Here is a 27,201-nt window from a genome sequence, read left to right as displayed (position 1 = left end):
TGGGACATAGCAGAGGGTGGGGGATGGGGAATCAGGGATGGCAAGACAAAGGGCAAGGTATGCAGGACGTAAGAATTGGAAAATTATTTGCTGAGAACATATATGTGGATGTACTTGATTGAGACAATGCACAGTGTATTTTGGATGGAAAATTCATTTGTGTGTTGTGATGGTGTAAAGTGAATTAATTAAAAAAAAAAACATATCAGTGCATGTACATGCGTGCCCGAAATCCTGAGAGGAGAACAGAGGAGATGGAATTGCAGTGTGGCCATTCCCTTGGGGGGATTTCTTGCTTTCTGTCTCTCTGGAAAGCGCACATGCCCTATAAAAATCTTTCAAAATAAAAATAAAGAGAGCTGAATGTAGATTGAGTCTTAGCCCTGGCAGTCAGAGGAACATGCTGGGCTTGAGGGCAGGTAGGGCTTGTGTGTATGTATGCCCAAAATCCTAACAGGAGGGAGAAATGGAAGAAAAAACATGCCATTGTGCTGAGGAGGTGTGGGCTTTGTCTCTCTCTGGCAAGTGTGCATACCTGCCAGTCCCAGGCACCATTTTCAAAGTGAACAAGAAAGCAAAAAAGAGGCCAGCAAGTGGTACGGTGTTTAAAGCACTGGATCTCATATGACCATTCTGTAGTTCAAGTTCCAGACCAGGGGAGATTGAGATACTGGAGGGCATAAAAGCAGTGAAAATAATTAGTGATGCTGAAGACACTGTGGAATGGGGTGGGAGAAGGGAGGACAGAAAGCGAGAAATCACCCCCCGGGAGGATGGTCACGCCACAATCCCTTCTCCTCCATTCTCCTCTCGGGATCTTGGGCACACATGCACACGTGCCCAGCGTGAGTTTTAAGCCACCGGGTCCGGGATGCGAACTGCGGTCGACTACGTGGGAGTCCAGCAACATAGCCATTACGCTAACTGCTGGTTCCCACAAACAATAATTCTTAAAAAATATAATAATCTGAAAAAAAAAGATGAAAAGCTATTTGATGATGATATGGATAGTAATGTCTTTGTCTTGACTGATAAGCATGGTATTCCTTCTGGAAAAAGAAATATAATACACTGTAAAGTTATACGTGATTCAATATAATATAAACAAGATAATTAAAAAAAAAAGTCCCAGACCAGGGACACACCAGGCACATGTGCTCACATGTGCATGCATGCCCAGAATCCTGAGAGGAGATAAGAGGAGAGGGGACTGCAGTATGGCCATGCACACCTAGGGGATGACTTCTCACTTTCCTTATCTTTCTTTCTCTCTCTGTCTCTCTCCAGTGAGTGCACACACCCTATAGAAAAAAAAAAGGGAGGGGGGAAAGAACTTCAATAATTAAATATAAATAACCTAACTGAAAAATGAGCAAAGGACTTGGACATTTTACGAAAGATATATAAATAGCCAATAAATATATTTTAAAAAATGTTCAATATCCTTAGTCAACAGACAAATGCAATTAAAATCCCCATATGACACCAGTAGGAGGGCTAAAATAAAGAACACAAACAATAGCAAATGCTGCTATTCTCATAGGAATGTAAAATAGTATTATCTATCTACCTTAGAAAACGGTAGTCTATTTTTTTAAAAAGTAGGTAATTTTTAATTTTGTTATTATTTTTTAAACTTTCTTATAGGTCATGTGTGTTCACCAGAGAGAGACAGAAAGAGAGAGGAAAAATAAAAAACAAACCACTAGGTCTGAGATTAGAAACATAGTTGGCCATGTGGGAATCCAGTGCCTTAACCATCACGCCATCTGCTGGCCCATAAAACTGTAGGTTTAAATATGGGTAAATATACATACATCTATCCTGTGGCCAGCTATTCAATTCTTAGGTATTTACTCAAGAGAAATAAAAATGCATGTCCACAAAAATATTCCTACAACAATGTTCACAGAAGCACTGGAAACAATCTAGACATATGTTAATAGAAAAATAAATTACCAAATAGTGGTATACAATGTAACATTATAGCCACAAGGAATGAATTACCAGTATAAGAAATGACATGGATGAACTTCAAAAGCATTATATTGAGCAAAACAAGTCAAAAAAAGAAAAACAAAACATATTGTATAGTTTCATTTATATGGAGTTCTAGAATAAGTAAAACTACCTATTCTAATAGAATTTAGAAAGTAGTTGACTCCAGGGATGGAGACTGATTAAAAGGGGCACTAAGGCACTTCCTTGGTTGATAGTAATGTCCCATATCTTATTTGCGGCCACTTGCTGGCCCAAAAATATATCATTTAAATGTGAGGCTTAGAAAGGTTTAAAGAAAGAAGATAGAAAAAGATGATCTACAAGGACCAACCAGGGCCAGCCAGTGGTGTGGGAGTTAAGGTTGCCAGATCCTACATGGTTAACTTTGTGGTTTGAGTCCTGGGTCTGGCAGCTTGAAAGACACCCCAGGAATGTGTGTACATGGCCAAAATCCTGAGAGAATGAAGAAGGAATTATGGCATGGGCAGCCTCCCTGGGGCAGGGGGCAGTGATTTCTCACTTTCCTTAACTCTGTCTGTTCTCTCTCCAGTAAGTACATGAGCCCTATAGCAAAAAAGCAATACAAAAACAACCTAAAAAAAGCTGTTTAACTGGGCCAGCAGGTGGCATGAAGGTTAAGGCAGCTGGATCCCATACGGCTGACTGTAGGTTTGAGTCCCAGACTCAGTGGCTTAAAAATCATGCTGGGTACATGTATTTACATGTCCAAAATTCCAAGAGGAAAATGGAGAAGGGACTGCTGCATGGCATACCCCCAGGGATTAATTTCTCACTTTCTCTCTCTCTCTCTCTCTCTCTCTCTCTCTCTCTCTCTCTCTCTCTCTCTCTCTCTCTCTCTCTCTCTCTCTCTCTCTCTCTCTCTCTCTCTGTGTGTGTGTGTGTGTGTGTGTGTCTTTGGCGAGTGCATGTGCCCTAAGCAAAAGCTAAAAATTAAAAAAAGACCAAAAAAACATGATTAACATCAGACAGGTATAAAGGAAAGAAGTATAACTACAGAGAAACAGAATTGTCATGATTAAAGATCAGTTTAACCAGAAAAAATAAGTTCTAAATGTATTTACAGCTAATAACATAGTCTCAAAATATATAAAGCAAAAATACAACCAAAAAAAGGTAGACAATTCCAACTGAAAAAAAAATTGCTATAGGGTACATGTGCTTGCTAGAGAGAGAGAGAGAGAGGAAAAATGAGAAAGCACCCCTTAGGGGGATGGCCACATCACATTCCTTCTCTTCTTGGGAGTTTGGGCACTCATGCATACACACCTGGAGTCTTTTTCAAGCCATCAGATCTGGACTTGGACTGCACAGTTGGTCATGTAGGATTCAGCTGCCTTATGCACCACACCATTGATTGGCACTATGATTCCACTTTTTTTTTTTAATAATTATTTTATTTAACTTTCTCTCCTTTCTCTCTCTCTCTCTCTCTCATTCCTTTCTTCCTTCTTTCTATTTGACCAAAGAGGGACAGATGGAGAGAGAGAGAGAGAATGAGAAAGCAAGTCACCAGGTTTGGGACTCAAACCACACTCGGGCATGTGGGAGTCCAGTGCCCTTAACCACCATGCCACCTGCCAGCCCCTAAAATTCCACTTTTTTAAATGTGAGAATTTAATATTCTTTCTGTAGTAATAAAGAAACAAAAATGTTTAATGTAAAAAACTTTTACAAAAACATGATTTGTGGGATCAGCAATTGGCGCAATGGCTATGTCACTGGACTCCCATGTAGTTGACCACAATTCGAGTTTGGGACCCAGTGGCTTAAATTCACACGAGGTATGTCTGCGTGCATGCCCAAGATCCCAAGAGGAGAATGGAAGAGAAGAGATTGCGGTGTGTCCATCCTCCCGGGGGGTGATTTCTAGCTTTGTGTCTCTCTGTCTCTCTCTCTTTTTCTGGCAAGTGTGTGTGCACTTAATAGCAAAAATCTCTCCAAAATAAAACAAAAACAAAAACATGATTTGCAAACTTGGCCTTACTGATTTAATTGAACACTGTATCCATCAATTGTAGAAAATATATTCCTTAAAGAGTGCATGGAACATTTACTAAAACAGACCATATACTGGACCATAAAGCGAGTTTGAACAAATTACAATAGGAATCCTTGAGAATATGGTTTCTATCTACAGTGGAATAAAGATAGAAATCTATAATAAGAAATGAAAAAATCCCTCACAGATATTAAAAATAATTATACTTTCAACATCTTTTCTGACATGTGAAAATTTAGATGAAATGGACAAAAACCTGGAAAGACACAAACTAAATTGATGCAACACAGAAAATCTGAATAATCATTATCTACAGAAGAAATTAAATTAGTAATTAAAAGCTTCTATGGGCTAGCCTGTGGGCTGGTGATTAAGGGAGCTGAATCCCACATGGCTGACTATGGATTAAATTTCAGTCTGGTGCTTAGAAAACATGCCATACATGCCGAAAAGCAGGATTAGATGGAGAAAGGGAGAAAGGATTTATAGTGTGATCAAGCCCCATTGAGTGGTGGTTTCTTTCTCTCCCTCTCTCTCTCTCATTGGTGGGCACACGTGCCTTTTGGCAATTAAAAAAATTTCTACATTGAGACAGTTAATCAAGACAGCTGACTAGAAATATCTACTATGGCATCTCTCCGTAAGAAAAGCTTTAAAAGTTGAATAAATGCCTATACATCCAGCAGAGGAGTGAGGTGAAACTAACAAAGTGCACAGAAAAGACTGTGGAAGCTTCTGGAGTATTGAATCTCAGCTTAGAAACATAAAGAGACTCCAGAACCTTCCCCACTATGGAGATAAGAACTCTCCTCCAAAACTCCAAATTCCATACTCCCACCTTGGACACCAGCACTCTCCAACTGCAGGGAGAGCAAAGAAACTGGGACAGAGCTAACACTCATTGTAGGGGACTACACGGATATGCTGTTTCAGAGAAATCACTGCCCCAACCTCACCTCAAGCCCAAGAGTTGGGCAACATCTTGGGAGCTGACTGGCAGGAGGAGCATAAAATATAATCAAGACCAGGCAATCTGGCACCTCCACATCCCTAAAGGAACAGAGGGCATAATACACAGGGAAACCCCTGTGACTGAGAGAAATGGGGTAAACCACCCCAAAGACTGAAGTTACCAGTTCCCCTCAACCAAAACCCAAGAACTCTGCATTATCCCCTCTCTACCCCTCACCAGGCTGGGCTTGCCTCTTGCCCACTGAACCAAGCTGGCCTCTTACTCTTGCAAGTCATCTCATCTAGCCTCTGCTTAGGTATACTCAATCTGGATCATCCCCACTGGCCTCCAGGCTTTGCAGAGTACTTTATCCAGGCTGCTTCCTTTTTAAGGGTCTCCTGGACTGTGCCAAATTTTGCTCAGTTCCACTTGTGTCCAGGTGTTACAGGCCTTCCTGCCCAGGCTCTGTTTGGCTCTACTAGCTTCTGGATCTCAAGAGGCACCTAATGTAAGCCTGGTTAGGGCACCTGTGGATCCCACTTGGCCCCATTCACCTCTGAGCTTTGCAAACAGCCCTATCTAGGTCCTACTGGGTCCACCTTGGTCTGCTTACCTCAGGGTCTCATGGAGGTGCCCTATTTGGGCAGGCTGAGGTCCTGCCCACCACCATACCACAAGGGCCCACCATACCCAGTTCAGCCTCAGCTCTACTTGCCCTCCTCCACTTCCATCTTTCCTCCTCAGAGCCCTAAAGCTGCCTCACCTGAAACCCACTCCCTTTAATATAGCACAAAGGGCCCTGGTCAGACTCCACCTCCTCTGAAAGGCATAGAAATTTCTTGCCCATATCCACTAGACCCGGCCAACCTACTAGCCCTATAGAAGGCCCACTTGAGCCCCACCCAGTCCCCAGCCTTGTGGAGGGCAGCACACAGGTCCTTCCCTCTCCTATTACAAAGTCAGTTCCTGCCCCTGCTCCTCGCATTTATTGTAATACCTAAAATATATATTCTTCTGTAACAAACTCAGTTAAATACAACACCAAAATGATTCATCTACTAAAGGTCACAGTCATAATAAAAATAATTAAACAAGGTAAATAATAATGTAATACTATCATTATAAATTTATAATACAATCATAATACTATCATTACAGAATTTACTCTATAAGTTGGAAAAAGCGAGCATTCTACCCCATGCCTGAAAATCAATACAGGGATAGAACAAATATGAATAATACAAGGAACTATCTCTCCTCCAAAGGAACACATTAACTCCTATAAACAATAAGTAAGATATTGGAAATTACGAAAATGTCAGAAATGGAATTCAGAATATTGATCATTAAAAAATCCAATGAGATGCAAGAGAAAACAATTCTAGGAGATGAGAAAATTATTCCATGACATGAATGAGGAATTTAATAAAGAGATAAATATTTTAAAAGAATCAAATAGAACTTCTAGAGATAAATAATACAATGTAGATGGGGCTAGCACATGGCGTAGTGTTAAGCTGCTGGACTCCCACATGACCATCCATGGATCCAGTTACTGGACCTGGCAGCTTGAAACTCAGGCCAGGCACATGTGCATGGATGTCCAAAATCTCAAGAGGAGAATGGAGAAGGGATTTTTGTGTGGCCATCACCCCGGGTGTGTGTGTGTGTGTGTGTGTGTGTGTGTGTGTGATTTCTCACTTGTCTCTCTCTATCACTCCGGAGAGTAAACATGCCCTGTGGCAAAAACCTTAAAAAAAAATCATGCTGATGCTTATTCACATGTGCCCAAAACCCCAAAAGGAGAACTGCAGCACAACCATCACCTTGTGGAGGTGATTTCACATTTTCCCTCTCTTTCTCTCTCTGTCTCTCTCTAGCAAGTATACACACGCTACAGCAAACTAAAAAGAAAAACAAAAAGAAAAAAGAAACCTGTAGAAAGTTTCAACAGACAAGAGCATGCAGAAAAAAGAATCTCCAAACTTGAAGATACAACCTTTAAAAGAATTCAAGCCACTAAAAAGAAAGAAAAAATAACCATTAAAACAAAGACTACAGGGACAAGCAGTTAGCATAATGGCTCTGTCGCTGGACTCCCACATAGTCGACCGTGGTTTGAGTCTCGGACCTGGTGGCTTAAACTCACGCCAGGCACATGTGCGTGCGTGCCCAAGATCCTGAGAGGAGAATGGAGGAGAAGGGATTGCAGCGTGGCCATCCCCCCTGGGGAGTGATTTCTCGCTTTCTGTCTCTCCGTATCTCTGTCTGGCGAGCATACGCATCGTATAGCACAAACCTCTCCAAAAAAAGAAAAAGAAAAACAAAACAAAACAAAAACAAAGACAACATATGTGAAATCTAAGACATTAGTAACTGACCAAATATCTGCAAAATGGGTATTTCAGAATGTGAAGAGCTGGATAAAGGCATAAAAAATCTATTTCATGAAATGCTGTCTGAAATATTTCTAGTCTAGAGATACAGATATCCAGATCCAGAAAATACAAGGGACACCAAACAGATTCAGCATAAGAAGATCCTCTCCAAGGTACATCATAGTCAAAGTGTCAAAAGTCAAAGATAAAGATAAAATTCTAAAAATAGTAAGTTAAAAGCGTTGGGGCCAGCAGGTGGCATGGTGGTTAAGGGTTTGGACTCCTGCATGGTTGACCTAGTTCAAGTACCAGACCTTGTGGCTTGTTTTCTCACGTTCTCTCTCCCTCTGTCATATTCTTTCTGTAGTAATAAAGAAACAAAAATGTTTAATGTAAAAAACTTTTACAAAAACATGATTTGTGGGATCAGCAATTGGCGCAATGGCTATGTCACTGGACTCCCATGTAGTTGACCACAATTCGAGTTTGGGACCCAGTGGCTTAAATTCACACGAGGTATGTCTGCGTGCATGCCCAAGATCCCAAGAGGAGAATGGAAGAGAAGAGATTGCGGTGTGTCCATCCTCCCGGGGGGTGATTTCTAGCTTTGTGTCTCTCTGTCTCTCTCTCTTTTTCTGGCAAGTGTGTGTGCACTTAATAGCAAAAATCTCTCCAAAATAAAACAAAAACAAAAACATGATTTGCAAACTTGGCCTTACTGATTTAATTGAACACTGTATCCATCAATTGTAGAAAATATATTCCTTAAAGAGTGCATGGAACATTTACTAAAACAGACCATATACTGGACCATAAAGCGAGTTTGAACAAATTACAATAGGAATCCTTGAGAATATGGTTTCTATCTACAGTGGAATAAAGATAGAAATCTATAATAAGAAATGAAAAAATCCCTCACAGATATTAAAAATAATAATACTTTCAACATCTTTTCTGACATGTGAAAATTTAGATGAAATGGACAAAAACCTGGAAAGACACAAACTAAATTGATGCAACACAGAAAATCTGAATAATCATTATCTACAGAAGAAATTAAATTAGTAATTAAAAGCTTCTATGGGCTAGCCTGTGGGCTGGTGATTAAGGGAGCTGAATCCCACATGGCTGACTATGGATTAAATTTCAGTCTGGTGCTTAGAAAACATGCCATACATGCCGAAAAGCAGGATTAGATGGAGAAAGGGAGAAAGGATTTATAGTGTGATCAAGCCCCATTGAGTGGTGGTTTCTTTCTCTCCCTCTCTCTCTCTCATTGGTGGGCACACGTGCCTTTTGGCAATTAAAAAAATTTCTACATTGAGACAGTTAATCAAGACAGCTGACTAGAAATATCTACTATGGCATCTCTCCGTAAGAAAAGCTTTAAAAGTTGAATAAATGCCTATACATCCAGCAGAGGAGTGAGGTGAAACTAACAAAGTGCACAGAAAAGACTGTGGAAGCTTCTGGAGTATTGAATCTCAGCTTAGAAACATAAAGAGACTCCAGAACCTTCCCCACTATGGAGATAAGAACTCTCCTCCAAAACTCCAAATTCCATACTCCCACCTTGGACACCAGCACTCTCCAACTGCAGGGAGAGCAAAGAAACTGGGACAGAGCTAACACTCATTGTAGGGGACTACACGGATATGCTGTTTCAGAGAAATCACTGCCCCAACCTCACCTCAAGCCCAAGAGTTGGGCAACATCTTGGGAGCTGACTGGCAGGAGGAGCATAAAATATAATCAAGACCAGGCAATCTGGCACCTCCACATCCCTAAAGGAACAGAGGGCATAATACACAGGGAAACCCCTGTGACTGAGAGAAATGGGGTAAACCACCCCAAAGACTGAAGTTACCAGTTCCCCTCAACCAAAACCCAAGAACTCTGCATTATCCCCTCTCTACCCCTCACCAGGCTGGGCTTGCCTCTTGCCCACTGAACCAAGCTGGCCTCTTACTCTTGCAAGTCATCTCATCTAGCCTCTGCTTAGGTATACTCAATCTGGATCATCCCCACTGGCCTCCAGGCTTTGCAGAGTACTTTATCCAGGCTGCTTCCTTTTTAAGGGTCTCCTGGACTGTGCCAAATTTTGCTCAGTTCCACTTGTGTCCAGGTGTTACAGGCCTTCCTGCCCAGGCTCTGTTTGGCTCTACTAGCTTCTGGATCTCAAGAGGCACCTAATGTAAGCCTGGTTAGGGCACCTGTGGATCCCACTTGGCCCCATTCACCTCTGAGCTTTGCAAACAGCCCTATCTAGGTCCTACTGGGTCCACCTTGGTCTGCTTACCTCAGGGTCTCATGGAGGTGCCCTATTTGGGCAGGCTGAGGTCCTGCCCACCACCATACCACAAGGGCCCACCATACCCAGTTCAGCCTCAGCTCTACTTGCCCTCCTCCACTTCCATCTTTCCTCCTCAGAGCCCTAAAGCTGCCTCACCTGAAACCCACTCCCTTTAATATAGCACAAAGGGCCCTGGTCAGACTCCACCTCCTCTGAAAGGCATAGAAATTTCTTGCCCATATCCACTAGACCCGGCCAACCTACTAGCCCTATAGAAGGCCCACTTGAGCCCCACCCAGTCCCCAGCCTTGTGGAGGGCAGCACACAGGTCCTTCCCTCTCCTATTACAAAGTCAGTTCCTGCCCCTGCTCCTCGCATTTATTGTAATACCTAAAATATATATTCTTCTGTAACAAACTCAGTTAAATACAACACCAAAATGATTCATCTACTAAAGGTCACAGTCATAATAAAAATAATTAAACAAGGTAAATAATAATGTAATACTATCATTATAAATTTATAATACAATCATAATACTATCATTACAGAATTTACTCTATAAGTTGGAAAAAGCGAGCATTCTACCCCATGCCTGAAAATCAATACAGGGATAGAACAAATATGAATAATACAAGGAACTATCTCTCCTCCAAAGGAACACATTAACTCCTATAAACAATAAGTAAGATATTGGAAATTACGAAAATGTCAGAAATGGAATTCAGAATATTGATCATTAAAAAATCCAATGAGATGCAAGAGAAAACAATTCTAGGAGATGAGAAAATTATTCCATGACATGAATGAGGAATTTAATAAAGAGATAAATATTTTAAAAGAATCAAATAGAACTTCTAGAGATAAATAATACAATGTAGATGGGGCTAGCACATGGCGTAGTGTTAAGCTGCTGGACTCCCACATGACCATCCATGGATCCAGTTACTGGACCTGGCAGCTTGAAACTCAGGCCAGGCACATGTGCATGGATGTCCAAAATCTCAAGAGGAGAATGGAGAAGGGATTTTTGTGTGGCCATCACCCCTGGGGTGTGTGTGTGTGTGTGTGTGTGTGTGTGTGTGATTTCTCACTTGTCTCTCTCTATCACTCCGGAGAGTAAACATGCCCTGTGGCAAAAACCTTAAAAAAAAATCATGCTGATGCTTATTCACATGTGCCCAAAACCCCAAAAGGAGAACTGCAGCACAACCATCACCTTGTGGAGGTGATTTCACATTTTCCCTCTCTTTCTCTCTCTGTCTCTCTCTAGCAAGTATACACACGCTACAGCAAACTAAAAAGAAAAACAAAAAGAAAAAAGAAACCTGTAGAAAGTTTCAACAGACAAGAGCATGCAGAAAAAAGAATCTCCAAACTTGAAGATACAACCTTTAAAAGAATTCAAGCCACTAAAAAGAAAGAAAAAATAACCATTAAAACAAAGACTACAGGGACAAGCAGTTAGCATAATGGCTCTGTCGCTGGACTCCCACATAGTCGACCGTGGTTTGAGTCTCGGACCTGGTGGCTTAAACTCACGCCAGGCACATGTGCGTGCGTGCCCAAGATCCTGAGAGGAGAATGGAGGAGAAGGGATTGCAGCGTGGCCATCCCCCCTGGGGAGTGATTTCTCGCTTTCTGTCTCTCCGTATCTCTGTCTGGCGAGCATACGCATCGTATAGCACAAACCTCTCCAAAAAAAGAAAAAGAAAAACAAAACAAAACAAAAACAAAGACAACATATGTGAAATCTAAGACATTAGTAACTGACCAAATATCTGCAAAATGGGTATTTCAGAATGTGAAGAGCTGGATAAAGGCATAAAAAATCTATTTCATGAAATGCTGTCTGAAATATTTCTAGTCTAGAGATACAGATATCCAGATCCAGAAAATACAAGGGACACCAAACAGATTCAGCATAAGAAGATCCTCTCCAAGGTACATCATAGTCAAAGTGTCAAAAGTCAAAGATAAAGATAAAATTCTAAAAATAGTAAGTTAAAAGCGTTGGGGCCAGCAGGTGGCATGGTGGTTAAGGGTTTGGACTCCTGCATGGTTGACCTAGTTCAAGTACCAGACCTTGTGGCTTGTTTTCTCACGTGAAGAACGAGAAAGAAACAGTGGGTTACTACTTGTTTTAGTATGTGCACATATACATAATGGTTTTTTTTTTTTGAGAGGTATTTGCTATAGGGTGCTTGCACTTGCCAGAAAGACAGAGAGAGACAGAGAGACAGAAAGTGAGAAATCATGCCCTAGTGGGGATGGCCACGCCGCAATCCCTTCTCCTCCATTCTCCTCTTGGGGTTCTGGGCATGCAATGCACACACACCCAGTGTGAGTTTTAAGTCACCAGATGCAGGACTTGAACCACAGTCAACTATGTGGGAGTCCAACGACATAATCATTATACCATCTGCTGGTCCCTAGAAAACTTTTTAAAAATAATAAATAAATATTTTTTTTAAATGTAAAGTATTAAGTTACTTATACAAGATACCCGACCAAACTAACCTCAAACTTCTTAGCAGAAATCTTGCAGGCAAAGTGGGAATGGGAGGACATATTTAAAATTGTGAATGAAAAACGTTTTCATCCAGGAATACTATTCTAGGCAAAACTACCATTTAGATTGGAAGGAGAAATAAAATCATTCCATGATCAATAAAAATTCAAAGCATTCACTAGCACTAGACTCGCTTGCTCTTCAAGAACTACTTAAGGGAAATTAAAGGAAAGTAAATAGAAATAAAAAAAACAAAACACAAAACAACTAGGGCTATAACCAATAAAACGGTAGGTGGAAGTCTGCACATATTGATAAAAACGTTTAATATAAATGAATGAAATTCCACAATTAAAAGATATAAACTGGCTGAATGGATGAAAAATAGGAACCTTCAGAACAGCCCTTCTTCAAGAGGCAGACAGCTCCATGGCTCCTGTGATCTAGCCATTTGGGGAGAAAGGAAGATGTCCCACTGATAACTGGGCCTCCAGCATCCAAAACTCGCGGGTTTGGGAAGAAACTGACCATCCACCAGATGACTAGAAATTGCTGCAGGACCACAAGAAATATGGGGAAGCAGGAAAATACCTCTCCCACACGGGAAAAGGATAGCTCCTCTTTATCCACACACAGTTCAATGGAAATCATGGAAATGTCTGATAAAGAATTCAGAATATTCATAATGGCAAAGCTAACAGAGATGGAAGAGAAGAGAGACAAGGAACTGCTGAAGAGAAAGGAGAAAGGAGTTGAAGAGTTCCAGGAGGTAAGGAAATTCATGCAAGATCTAAAAGAGGAATTTCACACTTTACAAAAGAATCAGATGGAACTGTTAGAGATGAAGGCTATAATACAAGAAGTCAAAATCTCCCTTGAAAGTATTAAAAGCAGATTAGATCATACAGAAAATAGAATTTCTAATGTAGAAGAGAAAATGGTTGGCCTAGAAAAATCCACCGCGAAGACTGAGAAAATGGCCCAAAAATTTGAGAATAATATGCGAGAAGTACTAGATACCATCAAACGTCCAAACATCCGGATAATAGGCATCCCAGAAGGTGAAGAGACTCATAAGGGCATTGATAATCTATTCCATGAAATCTTACAAGAAAATTTTCCAAACCTGGAGAGGCACTCAAAGATTCAGTCCCAAGAAATACAGAGGACCCCAAATAGAATCAACCCAAGAAGATCTTCTCCAAGACACATTATAGCCAGATTGACCAAAACCACAGACAAAGACAAGATACTAAGACTGGCAAGAGAAAAAAGGCAAGTTACCTACAAAGGGTATCCCATCAGACTAACGGCAGACCTCTCATCGGAAACAATGAGAGCGAGGAGAGAATGGGAAAATGTATTCAAAGTATTAAGGGAAAAGCAATTTCAACCGAGAATTCTGTACCCAGCAAGGTTATCGTTCATTTGGGAAGAAAAGACACGAACTTTCCCAGATAAACAAAACCTGAAAGAATTTACCAGCACCAGACCGGATCTCCAAGAAGTTCTTAAGGGAGTGCTATGTCAGTAAAATTAAATGCAGACACACAGAAATAAGAGTTCAGAAACTAAGAAAATGGGCAACTTAATTGTAGGGCCAAAAGCTGGAGTTGAGTATTACATCCCAGATTTCAATCTGGAACATCGAACCTCAACAGATACAGAAGAAAGATTAAGTACATGAGACTGAACTGATGAAACAGTATTCTACGACTTGACTAAAATATTGCTGCTTTTCTTCTAAGCTTTGTTGTCTGGTTTTAAGGACTTTGTAGACACAGCAGAGATAGTGTAATAAGAGTGGAATAGGGCAGAGGGCTAGACATGGGGTAAAAAACATATATATGAAAGTAGAAATGGAATATTATGGATGATAACATGCATTATTAAGCCACTATATAGTATATTCTAGATGGGAAACCACATTTAGAATGTTGTGATGATGCTCAGGGAATGAATGTAAATTAATAAAAAAAAATTTTCAGAAGAAAACAAAAGGAGAATGTTGTGATGATGCTCAGGGAATGAATGTAAATTAATAAAAAAAAATTTTCAGAAGAAAAAAAAAGGCATTAGAAATACCTATTTGATGACTGCAGTTAAGCTATATAGCCCTAGTTAGGTGCTACTTTACAGTATGTTCATTCTATTCACTGAGGTTTATGCCTAAAGTCAGTCTTGTGTTCATGGATATGTACATATCAGCTGTGCTTGCTATTGAAAATATTTAGATTTATTAAGTTATTTAGTGAAACAATAAAATGGGGGAGGCATAGAAAGCAACAATAGATACCAGACACAGTGTGGGAGGAGGGTGGGAGATGGCAGAGGGTGAGATAGGGAATCAAGGATGGGAAAAAAGGCAAAATATACAGAAAACAAGAAATGGAAAATGATTTGTTGACAATAACACATATGTTGATGTGCTTGATTGAGCCAATATACAGTGTATTCTCAATGGAAAAATCTCATTTTGTATGCTATAATGATGTACAGTGAATGAATGTAAATAAAGAAAAAAATGTATAAAAAAAAAATAGGAACCTTCTCTATGCTGCTTACAAGAAACATACCCACTGGTGAAGACACATAGATTGAAAGCGAGTGACTAGAAAAAGTTATTTCATGCAAATGGAAACAAATGAACAAAAGCTGGAGTCATGATATTGATATCAGACAAAATATACTACAAGTTAATCAGTAAAAAGGGGCTGGAAGGTGGCATAGAGGTTGAGGTGGCTGGATCCACATGGATGACTGTGCGATTCAAGTTCCAGAACTGGTGGCTTGAAAAACATGCCAGGTACATGTGTGTGCATGCCCAAAATCCTGAGAGAAGAATGTTGAAGGGATTATGGTGTGGACATCTCCCCTGTTGGGGGGGTTGATTTCTCAATATCTCTCTCTCTCTTTCTGTCTCTCTCTGTTGAGTACATGTGCCCTATAGCAAACAAACAAATAAATCAGTAGAAAGAGATGAAGAAGACTCTAAATAATATTAAAGGGATTAATTCACCAAGAAGATACAACAGTTATAAATATTAAGCACCCAATATCAGAGAACCCAAATACATAAAAGAAAGATGACTAGTTCTAAAGAGATAGATAGACTGGGGAACCAGCAGTTAGCGTAATGGCTATGTCGCTGGACTCCCACGTAGTCGACTGCGGTTCGCGTCCCGGACCCGGTGGCTTAAAACTCACGCCGAGCTCATGTGCGTGCGTGCCCAAGATCCCAAGAGGAGAATGGAGGAGAAGGGACTGCGGTGTGACCATACCCCCTGGGGGGTGATTTCTCGCTTTCTGTCTCTATGTCTCTCTATCTGGTGAGTGCACGCGCCCTATAGCAAAAACCTCTCAAAAAAAAAAAAAAAAGAGATAGATAGACTGCAACACACTAATTGTTGAGGATTTCAACAGCCTACTCTTGCTAAATAGTACCATAAACTAAGTGGACATGATATAGAACATTTCACCCAACAACTAAAATACATTTTTCTCAGACTCTATATGGGACACTTTTTTAGACTGATAATAGGGTACAAAACAAGCTTCTACAAATTCAAAAGAACAGAAATCAGGGTAGGGAACTGGCAGGTGGCATGGTGGTTAAGGATGCTGGACTCCCACATGGTTGACAATACTTCAAGTCCCAGACCTGGTGGCTTGCTTTCTCACTTTCCCTCTTTGTCTTTCTTCTCATGCTCTGTCCCTCTCTGATCAAATTAAAATAAATAAACGAAGTTAAATAAAATAATTTAAAAAGAATAGAAGTCATGGGACCAGCAGGTGGTGTAGCAGTTACATTATTGGACTCTCATGTAGTTGACGATGGTTTGAGTCCTGGACCTGGTGGCTTAAAACTCATGCTGGGTGTGCATGCATGTATGCATGCCCAAAATCCTGAGAGGAGAAAGGATTATGGGGTGGCCACCCACCTGGTGGGTGATTTCTCACTTTCTGTCTGTCTGTTTTTCTCTCTGGTAAGTGCACCTGTCCTATAGCAAAAATCTCTCCAAAAAAATTAAAAAAAAAGAAATCATATATCACATCTAGCATGTTTCTGACCACAATGGAATATGGAAACTAAACAATTTACTACTCAATGACCTCAAAACTACTGAAGAAATTAGGAATAAAATTTGAAAATTTCTTGAGACAAGAAAATTTATTAAGACAGTAGATAATGAAAATACAACACTACAATTTTTTTTTTCAAGAGGTTTTGCCTTAGGGTGCATGCTCGGAGAGAGAGAAAAAGAGACAGAGACAGAGACATCAACAGTGAGAGGGAAGATGAGAAATCACTCCAGGGAGGATGATCACTCTGCATCCCTTTTCCTCCACTCTCCTGGAATCTTGGGCCTGCATGCACATGCACCCAACACAATTTTCAAGTCACCAGGTCTGGGACTTGAACCATGGTCAACCATGTGGGGGTCCAGTGACATAATCACTATGCCATCTGCTGGCCCAACACTCCAAAAATCTTTGTGATATAGTAAAAGCAGTGTTAAGAGGGAAATTTATAGTAATTAGTGCTCACAAGAAAAAAACAGAAAGCCAAATAATAACCTAATGATACATCTCAAATAAATGGAAAAGCAAGAATGAAAAAATTCCAAAGGTAATAGAAGAAAAGAAATAAAGATGGGAGCAGAAATAAATGAAATAGAGAGTAAAAGAGCAATTAAAAAATCAATAAAATGAAACGCTGGCTTTTTTAGAGGATAAGTAAAATTGACAAACCATTAGCTAGACTAATTAAGAATCATAGAAAAAGACCCCGAAAATCAAATCAGAAATGTAAAAGATGCTATTAAAACAGATACCACAAATACATAAGGGAATATTATGAACCAACATATCAGAAAAGAATGGAGAGTCCAGAATCATACCTACGTACTAGAGAGGCAGTTAACTAATGATAAAACTGGGGGAATTAACAATATTTTCAGTACATGATGCTGGGTTAATCAGATATTCATATTGAGGAGAAAAAAAAGGAAACTTAAGACTCATTTCTCTCTCTTAGACTCATATCATAGTCTAAAATCAATTACAGGTGAAAAAACACTGCCATAACTACATTGCCACTAGTCAGTTAATCTAAATGAATTAAAAGTAAATACAACTTGAGACCAACAGACGGTGTAATGGTTTTGTCACTGGTCTCACGTAGTCAATTGCGGTTTGAATCCCGGACCTGGCAGCTTAAAACTCACACTGGGCATGTGTGCCCAAAATCCCAAGAGGAGAAAGGAGGAGAGGGACTTATGGTGTGGCCACCTGCCCTGGAGGTGACTTTTTGCTTTCTGCCTCTCTGTCTCTGTCTTTCCAGTGAGAACATGCACCCTATACCAAAAATCTCTTTTGAAAATAAGTACAACTTAATATTCAGTTCCTCATGTATATCATTTTAATTGCTCAAAAGCCACATATGGCTAGTGCTATTTCTATTCCCCACCAGCCACAATATTGGGTGGTTACATATCAGACAGCATAGATATAGAACATACCCATCAGTGCAGCAAGCTTAAGTTCAAGTGGACAGTGCTATTCCAGGTGATACCTTAAAAAAATACTGTATATTCAAGACTTGGGGGAGGAAACAATTTCTTAGATAGGATTTAAAGAAGACACTAACCGGGGCTGGCCGGTGGCATAGTGGTTAAGGGCGCTGGACTCCCACATGGCAGACCACAGTTTGAATCCCAAGCCTGGTGGCTTGCTCTCTCACTTTCCCTCTCTCTCTCTCTCTCTCTTGCTCTGTCCCTTTCTGGTCAAATAATAATAAATAAATAAGTCTATAAATAAAGTTAAATAAAATAATTTAAGGAAAAAAAAAAGACACTAACCATAAAAGAAAAGCTTGAATAACTGAATCTTGTTAAAATTAGGAACTCTTTTTCAACAAATAATACTGCATAGAACTTGAAAATTCAAAACACAGAATGAGATAAGTCTTTTTTTTTTTGGAGAGGTTTTTTCGCTATAGGGCGCGTGCTCTTGCCAGACAGACAGAGACAGAGAGACAGAAAGCAAGAAATCAGCCCCCGGGGGGATGGTCACGCTGCAATCCCTTCTCCTTCATTCTCCTCTTCAGATCTTGGGCACGCACGCACACGCACCTGGCGTGAGTTCTAAGCCACCGGGTCCGGGACGCAAATCACGGTCGACTATGTGGGAATCCAGCGACATAGCCATTACGCTAACTGCTGGTTCCCAGAATGAGATAAGTCTTAAGACTAGGGTGAGGCAAATGAGGCACTTACCTTGACACAAATTTTTAAGGAGACAACAAAAAATTCAGTAATCAAGATAAATAAAATCTTATGCACTATTTTTAAAATCACATTTAATGTGAAAATCCATGATGAACCAAGAAAAAAATTAAAGAGGGGTATTTTGATTTTTCCTTTTGCCTCAGGCTCCAACATGACTTGATAGAACACTGTGGGAAATAATATTTGCAACATGTATATAACAAAATGCTTATCTATTATATTTAAAGAAGAACTTGAAAAAATTTTTAAAGAGGGACCAGCAGTTGGTGTAATGGCTATGTTGCTAGACTCCCATGTAGTTGACCACGGTTTGAGCCCCAGACCCAGTGGCTTAAACTCATGTCAGGCACATGTGCGTGCATGCCCAAGATCCCAAGAGGAGAATGAAGAAAAAGGGATTGCAGTATAGCCATCCCCCACCAGAAAGATTTCTCTCTTTCTGTCTCTCTGTCTCTCTCTTGTCTTTCTGGCGAGTGCATGCACCCTATAGCAAAAACCTCTCCAAAAAAATATTTTTTTTAAGAATTATTTTTATTTAACTTATTTATTTATTTATTTTTATTTGACCAGAGAAGGACATTTATTTGTCCAGAGAGGGACAGTGTGTGTGTGTATGTGTGTGTGTGTGTGTGTGTGTGTGTGTGTGTGTGTGAGAGAGAGAGAGAGAGAGACAGAGAGAGAGAGAGAGAGAAACGAGAAAGCAAGCTGTCAGGTCTGGGACTCAGACCATGGTTGACCATGTGGGAACACAGCACCCTTAACCACCAAACCACCTGCTGGCTCCATAAACTTTAAGTGATCAATAAAAATATCAGACAACCCTACAGGAAAATAGGTTCAAGATTTGAACAGGTATTTCACAAAACAGGATATCCAAATAGCTAATAAATATATGAAAAGGTGCTAAACTTCATTGCTCTTCAAAGAAACAAAAATTATTGCATTAAAAGCTTTTTTATTGGGGCCAGCAGTTAGCATAATGGCTATGTCACTGAACTCCCATGTAGTCAACCGCAGTTCGAGTCCTGGACCCAGTGGCTTAAATTCATGACGGGCACGTGTGCATGCATACCCAAGATCCCAAGAGGAGAATGGAGGAGAAGGGATTGCAGCATGGCCATCCCCCCGGGGGGTGATTTCTCACTTTCTATTTCTCTGTCTCTCTCTGTCTGTCTGGCGAGCACACGTGTCCTATAGCAAACACCTCTACAAAGAAAATAAAAAGATTTTGTATTTTAAACAATGTAGTTCCATATTCAATTGTTTAAGAAAGTATAGTAAATACATAAACTAGTAGCATTGTTGTTTATTATCATTATCAAGTATTATATATTATACATAATAGTATTGCCATACTTATATATGGCTGGCAGAACAGTAAATTTGTCTATACCAGCGTTGCTACAAATACTGAGTAATGCATTGTGCTGTGACACTAAGATGGCCACAGTGTCACAAGATGATAGAAAATTTCAGCACCATTATAATCTTATGAGACAACTGTTGTAATATGTTATCCACATCATCGTTTGAAATGTTATGTATTTTATAGAATGTACTCAAACTGAACAATGAGATCATATACACTGGGGGAAAAATGAATAGGCCATCAAAAAAATCTACAACAAAAGATTTAATATTTGTGTCATTGGAATTTGGGAGAAGTGAAGGAAGGTAGAACTGAAAAAGTACTTAATGAAAGAATGGCTGAAAAATTTTCAGTAATCTCAAATATGAGAAATGCAAGAAGTCCATCCAGAACACATTATAATTAGACTTTTGAAGACTAATGATGAAAAACCACCTTGATTGCAGCCAGAGAAAAATAACTTGTTACTAATAGGTAAAAAAAACAAAAACAAAAACAAGAAAACAATTGGAACGCCAATGAATTTGTCATCAGAAACTTTGGAGGTTGGATGGAAAAGGAATAATACTTTTCAAGTGTTGAAAGAAAAATATTATCAACCCAAATTCTATACTAAGTAAAAATATCCTTTATTCATCTGGAGCAGACCTGCTCTAAAAGAATGAATAAAGCCAGTTCTCTAAACAAAAAGAAAACAATAGAAGAAGGAACTTGGGGAAAAATTAAATAAAAAAAATTAAAACGCATTCCACCATATGCCCATCAAAATGGCTAAATGTAAGATAGACAATACCAATTGTTGGTGGAGATGAAAACAAACAAACAAACAAACAAACAAACAAACAAAACCCAGAAATCTTAGACACTGCTGATAGGAATGTAAAAATGATACAACCACTTTGGTAAAACTGGTAGTCTCTTTAAAAGCAGAACACATACATGTACTACGATTCAGTAGTTCCACTTGATACCAAATAGAAATGCATTCAAAACCTCATTAAAAAAAATTGTTCAAGAATGTTCTTGGCACCATTGTTCATAATAGCCCCCAACTGAAACATCCCAAATGTCTATCAATAAGAAAATGGATAAAATAAGACTTCTGGGTAAGGCCCTATTTCTAGATCAAGGTTCTGTTTTTCTAGGTGTGCTCACGTGATAAAAATTCATCAAGTAGGACCAGCAGATGGCATGATGGTTAAGGCACTGGACACTCCCACATGACTGACCATGGTTCGAGTCCCGGCCCTGGTGACTTGCTTTCTCACTTTCCCCCTCTCTCTCTGTCTCTCTGTCTCTCTCCATCTCTCTCTGGTCAAATTAAAATAAATGAATGAATAAATAAAATTAAATAATTCTTCTAAAAAATTCATTCATCAAGCAAATACTATGTGTTTTATTTCAATAAAAAGTTTACTTAAGAGAAAAGTGTGTTCATTTAGGAATCCAGGGAAAAAAGGAGATGAGGATTTAAAAAAATAAGGAATCAAGTACAAAAAAATCAGTTATCACAATGTGTGGGATCTGAGTCTACTCCCTCTCCCCCAACTAAGGTAAATACTGCAGGCAATCATCCTATCCACAAGAGTTCTTGTCAGTAAAGGAGCCTTGTCTTTGTTTTCCATTTGGTGCACTGGAAGATGGAAGCTGTGAGCAAAGTTAATAAGTACAATAGAGTAAAGCCTCACAGAAAGTTACAGATTGATGAAGGACCAGATCCTGGTCTCATTCCTGGTCCTGAGCTTTGTGCACTAGTGCCAGTTAGTTGTTCCTGTGAGACAGGTCACAAGAGCTTGCTAAGTCTAGGTGCCAAGCAGCAAATGCCTTCACTAAGGTTCAGCAAATGGTCCTCTGTGCCTGTAACTTATAGTAATATCATGGACAGGAATGGCCTCCTAACTTATCAGTCGAACTGACTTAGAGCAGATATCCAGTTAGTCACTACTATGTATACTTCTCTGAAAACAAACGTCAAGGGGTGTAGCTACAGGACATAAGGAAGCAATTTTAAATAACCACTTTTCCCCCTTCTAAAAGCCCAATTACTGACTGTATTGAATGAGTCCTGATGGCACTTGAGAGCAGAATAACCCAAGGGAGGAGTGAAAGCACATAATGCCTGGGATCCTGTCTGCAAGGACTATTTCTAAACTAATGAAGACAGTCAAACTCTCATCCTTCCATCTTTTAAAACAAGATTCAAATGGTTGGGTAGAATGTTTTGAATTTAGTACTTTTGCTTCAAAATGATTCTTCTTAAAGAATATCTGAATATAAAAAGAAAATCTGTAAGCACAGGTTTGGGAAACAGATGGCGACTGAACTGGTGGCTGAAAAGCAGGCAATCTGTGGCCGGATCCTACATTTACAGAGGCCATCAGAGCACTGATGGAAACTTCCCCCACTAAAATACCCCCATTATTCTTTTTCTTCTAGATAGTTGTCCTGTGAGCAAAATGCAGATCTCTTAAGGCTTCTAGGGACTACTTTCTCCCCCAGACCCAACTACAGATATTAAGTTGAATAGACTCTAGCTTTACAGTTCTTTCCTCCCCAAATCTGAGTTTTTCCAACCCAACCAAAGTCAATTTTCTTTGCATTCAACAGTCTATTTCTTTATGTACATTTCCCCTCCAAATTGTATTCTTTTTTATTTCAGTCTAAGATGACACCCTGCCTGCATCCCATCCCAGACACCTAATCCTTTTGGTTCCTGTTTTCTTATATAAGAACTCTTTTCCCTTTTTGACAAGTGTCCTGGCTTTGGTTACTTCTTTTGGTAAACTTTAAACATTTGACTTCTACATTTCCCTGTGCCAAACTGTAACGGCATCTTTGCTAGAATGCTTACCCATGTGCGGAAGTGCCTGGAAGAGTGACACTCATGGTATAACCGAGATGTGACAAGTTTTATGCTAGTTTAACTTTTGAGAATCCTTTAAACTGTTTTGATGAACCAAAACCAGCCCACTTCCCAGATCGTATTCCAACCCAGAGCCACTTAGACAAAATGGGAGTTACTGCACTTCACAGTAAAATAGTCCATTAGAAGTAACTGTCTCAATTTTGGCTATAGATTTCCTTATGTCTTTGAATTTGCAAGAGCTCCAAAGCAATAGAATCTGGTATTTGGTTTCCTAAACTCACAAAATTCTGTTTTTTCAAAGCCTCAACTTGACAGAAGCTGAAACCAAATACTTCAACTGCAATTTACTTCTTTTGAGGTAAGAGTCGGTCTCCTTTCTACATCTGTCTGACAGGATGTTGGAGTGACCAAATCAAAAGGCTATAATGGGCTCTCATTCCTGGTAATTACCTTTGCATGGGGCCGTCCTGCTGAGGGTTGTGCCCAAAGTGAAGCCATCAGTGTTAGTGCCCCGATCCTTAATGAGATCCCTGTGGCTTAAGGAGAGGAGACACAGACACACTCGCTACCTTCAACGTGAGTCAGATTCTTTTCCTTTATTTTCTCAGAGCAGTTTGATCGAAGGAACCATCTCATTCTCCGGGCTCAGCTCAGTTGGGAGATTTCTAACGGCATGCTTCCAGGGCATGGTTCCATTACTGCCTGGATTTGCCCTTCTGATTGTCCATGTTGTCGGCTCAGTGCAACATGGCTGCTCTCTGCATGAGGGTTCTTCTCCTTTTCTACGCATATCTCAGTGGGACTCTACGTTCTGATATAGTGAAGGGTACAGATCTATAGCCTCATTTAGGGTACTATCTCAGCTAACTGTCTACAAGGCATGGACAGTGGCCAGCTGCTTTTACAATAATTTAAGTGTTTAAACATTTTCGAACATTCTGCACTTGAATAAAAAACTGTGATTCTGAAACTCCAATTAGCAGAACGTACCAGACAAAAATATTCTAGGCACCTCAGCTTAGGGAAAGTTTTACTATAGAAGAAACAAACAAATAAAAAATACAATAATATGATGAAGAAGGAGGGAAAATGGAGGAGGAAAGAAAGGAGAAGAAAGAGTAGAAATCGTACTCACAGATATATACTATAGCATAGATATTGTACTGTAGCAAAATATCCGCTGAAAAAGAGAAAGAAAGTTCTTCTTCCCCCACTGGGGCTCACCTCTCACTATACAGGGCCCTGTGCCAGGAATCGTCAGTAGTTGCTCTCTGTGGTCAATAACAGATAATTCCAGATCAAAAGAAGGGCTCTGAAATCAAGATGTAGTTTTTAGAACATGGTTCTCCAAATGGAATCCGGGGATCTCTGGTGGGTCTGCGAAGATTCTTCCAATCGTTCCGTGGGCTGGGTCAAAATGCAAGGCACACAAGTGTGTTGGGTGGTTTTGTTTTCTTTCTTTCATTTTTTTTCCCCTTTGAAACATATTTTCCACTGCAGATTTGAATCAAAATTTAAAAGCACGAAAACAAACATCCTTAAATGGAGCTACAAATAACACAAGGAATGCAGCAAAAACACCTCAAAAGTTTTTTTGTTTACTTGCTTGTTTATTTAATCTAGGAAATAGGTGAGATTCTTTTACTCTGCTTAAGTAGTCTAAGGGCTAAAGATTTTTGAGACTCACCAATCCAGATGAAAAAATGAACCTTGCAAAGCACACCTTTTTGAGGAGAAGGGAAGATTCTTTCTTCTTTGGGTTTCCCATTTCCTAGTGTCATTTATTGCTGGTCCTCTCTCTCAGTACTGCTTTCTAGCTTAATGTCCACAGCTTGGAACTAGAAGTGGCCACTGCCAAGAAGAACCCTCTCTGCGGATGAGGCTATCTTTCTTCAGTTTTTTCTTCCAGGAAGCAGGAGCTCAGGTGTAGGGTGAAGGGGACATGAAATATAGCTGCAGCTTGGGAAGATCTGTTTTTCCTCATCCTGGCCCCGCGTAAGAGTTAACCCTGGAAGAGTCTGGGCTGCTGGAGAAGAGTTCTGTGATTTATTTAATGACCCCATTGTTAGTCATATAGCACAACAAAGATGCCATGACATTAAGGCTGCTCAGATGCCATGAGATAAAGTTTTGCACTTACGGTTAGGTTTGTATTTCTCTTTCTAACGGAAGAATGTGTACATTTGGCTGTCTGTTGGAACAATTTGTACAGTTATAGTTTCTTAGAAGAAAATAGATGGGCTGCCTACACATCACAGGTAAATAGTTTGGAAACTATACACTAGGACAGACTTGGAGACCTCTTATTGAATTATGCTAAAGTATGTGCAACACCATTTACCTATCTGGACCATTCTGTCATATACACAAAGTACTCTCCAGTAATTCTGATGCCATTCTGTATTGCCTGAGTGCTGTTAGCCCTCTCGATTTTGGTGCAGACCCACCCGGGAATAAAGGAAGTAATGTTCGTCCCACCTTGCTTGATAAGGTGAAAACAACTTGTTCGCTCATTGAATGTGATTGAAAAAAGGGGGGAAAAAAACCCAAAAACAAAAAGAAAAGAAAAAGGAAAAAACCAATTCCAACATCTGGATAGAATTTATTACATACCTCTCTGGGACCCCCTGTTTCCTGAATGTTTCAGCTAATGATTCCCTCTTCCAAGTCTGCAGAGGCTCAATGACTCAGCCTGTCAGGGAATGATACTTTGCTGCCAGTTACTGCAAGTTGGTTTAAATAGGTTGTCAAAATGCCGTAGCTGTGACCAAACCCCTGGCAGGGGGAGGTGGGGCAGCACTCGCTGTCTAAGTCTGCTCATGCGTTTCTGTGTGGATACCTAGCAGGAAGGGTATTTGCTACTTCTGGAGAAACTAGAAATTCTGTATTGCATGATATCTTGGCTTTAGAACTTGCCTCATGTATGTTTTTTTACCTGTCCAACCTTTCTCAAATTACTATCCCCTTTCATTCCTATCACATCACATTATTTTCTTCCTAGAACTTGCCACTATTTGAAATCATCTTGTTTACTTGTTTTGGTCTAGTTCTCCAAACATACTTAAGCTCCATTAAACTATTCAGTGTAATTTTGCTCATTACCATAGCCTCAATGTCTAAAACAGTGCCTATAAAATAAAATAGTAAGTGCTTGATAAATATGGGCTGTGCTAAATAACGTAATTTAAGCAAATTGGGACAACCTAGATTTTGTTGTGAAACTCTTGGATCCTCATATGACCCTTCTGAATGGAGGTATGTGAGCATTCTCTCCATCTATGACAAAAATCAAAGAACTCTTGGTTTGATGCTGTGGGATGTGCTTCTCTGGTGTGGCCTTAGGAGGGTGTGGAAGAAGTGCTAGCCCAGAATGGTAGGCCCCCAATCCTTTCCCAGAGCCTGCATCCTACTGGGTCTTATAGGCCCAGACCACTCCCCACATCCTGCAAACCACAAAGGCTGTAGGTAGCCCTGTCAGGGGCAGTTGCACATGGACAGACTAGGGTGAGAGGAATAAGTCATACACTTGGGTGCAAAATTTACGGAGGTGCCAAAAATCTCAGTAATCAGAACAAATGATATTTTAATGAAATATTAAAAATTAAAACCTTATGCAAAATAAGTCAATGGTCGAGGGAGTTCTAGCATTCCATTATCTATCTCACTATGCAAGGGTTTAGTTAGGGTCCTGGGGTAAGTCTTTCATGTATGAGTTCTTCCTGAAATCAGGCAATGAGAAGGCCTAAACTAGGCTAGCTAAGGCTGGGGATGGACCATGGCATCAAGACTCTGTTGAGAGATTCTGTTTCTCTGTTTCTGTGTCTCTCTTGCTCACAGTTTGGCAAAACACAAAAATTTCAAAAGAAATAGCTTTTGTCTTTAAAATTGGCCCAATCTCAGAGGCAATAAGGTTGTCCTTTTCTGAGAGGAAGAAGGACTCTTAGAGGGGAATTTCCTGTCTTTGAGAGGACAGTGCTGAGGAATACTGAGGCTTCCTTGTGTGACTAGGTCCTGCCTCAATTTGCCCTCAGACCCTGAGGATTTTATGGCCTTGAATTGGGATAATTGTGTGCTCAGGGAGGTAAGCAAACCTATTGCAGTTTGGGGGCCTCAGCAGAGGTCTCCATGCCTCAGCTAGGCCTGCAATAGACTCTTATCATGAGCGAAAAGCATCAGGGGTGATAGGCACTGATTGAGAAGTGTCTTCCCCCAAACACTTGTAAGTTCCTGAAAAAAGGACCAAGATTGAATTAGTCCAACTTTTTTGGGGTTATGAGCCAAAGGTATCTATTTATTTATTTTTTAAGAATTATTTAATTTAATTTTATTTATTTATTTACATTTGGGCAGAGAGGGACACAGAGAGAGAAAGTAAGAAAGCCAGCTGCCAGGTTCAGGACTTGAACTATGGTCGGCTATGTGGGAGTCCTGTGCCCTTAACCACCATGCCACCTGCCAGCCCCAGAGCCAAAGGTATTTAACATAGAGACTAAAACAATGTGGTATTTCCAGGATCTGTA

The 27,201-nt window shown here is 40.0% G+C and overlaps 1 protein-coding gene across 2 annotated transcripts in view; it reads right to left on the bottom strand.

Annotated features, from left to right (window-relative positions):
• Positions 1–27,201, bottom strand: part of ASIP (agouti signaling protein) — a 206,873-nt gene that overhangs the window by 90,245 nt on the left and 89,427 nt on the right. Inside the window, exon 2 of one of the 2 annotated variants that reach the window (XM_006144020.2) lies at positions 23,906–23,993. The exons of the other annotated variant lie outside the window; for it this stretch is intronic. The gene's annotated coding sequence lies outside the window, so the exon portion shown is untranslated. The remainder of the gene's footprint in view (positions 1–23,905; positions 23,994–27,201) is intronic. 2 annotated transcript variants of the gene reach the window in all.

This window comes from Tupaia chinensis, unplaced genomic scaffold (assembly GCF_000334495.1).
Source record: "Tupaia chinensis unplaced genomic scaffold, TupChi_1.0 Scaffold000115_1, whole genome shotgun sequence".
Classification (NCBI taxonomy): Eukaryota; Metazoa; Chordata; class Mammalia; order Scandentia; family Tupaiidae; genus Tupaia; species Tupaia belangeri.
The sequence above is the reverse complement of the archived record's forward strand: the minus strand, read 5'-3'. Positions and strand labels throughout refer to the sequence as shown.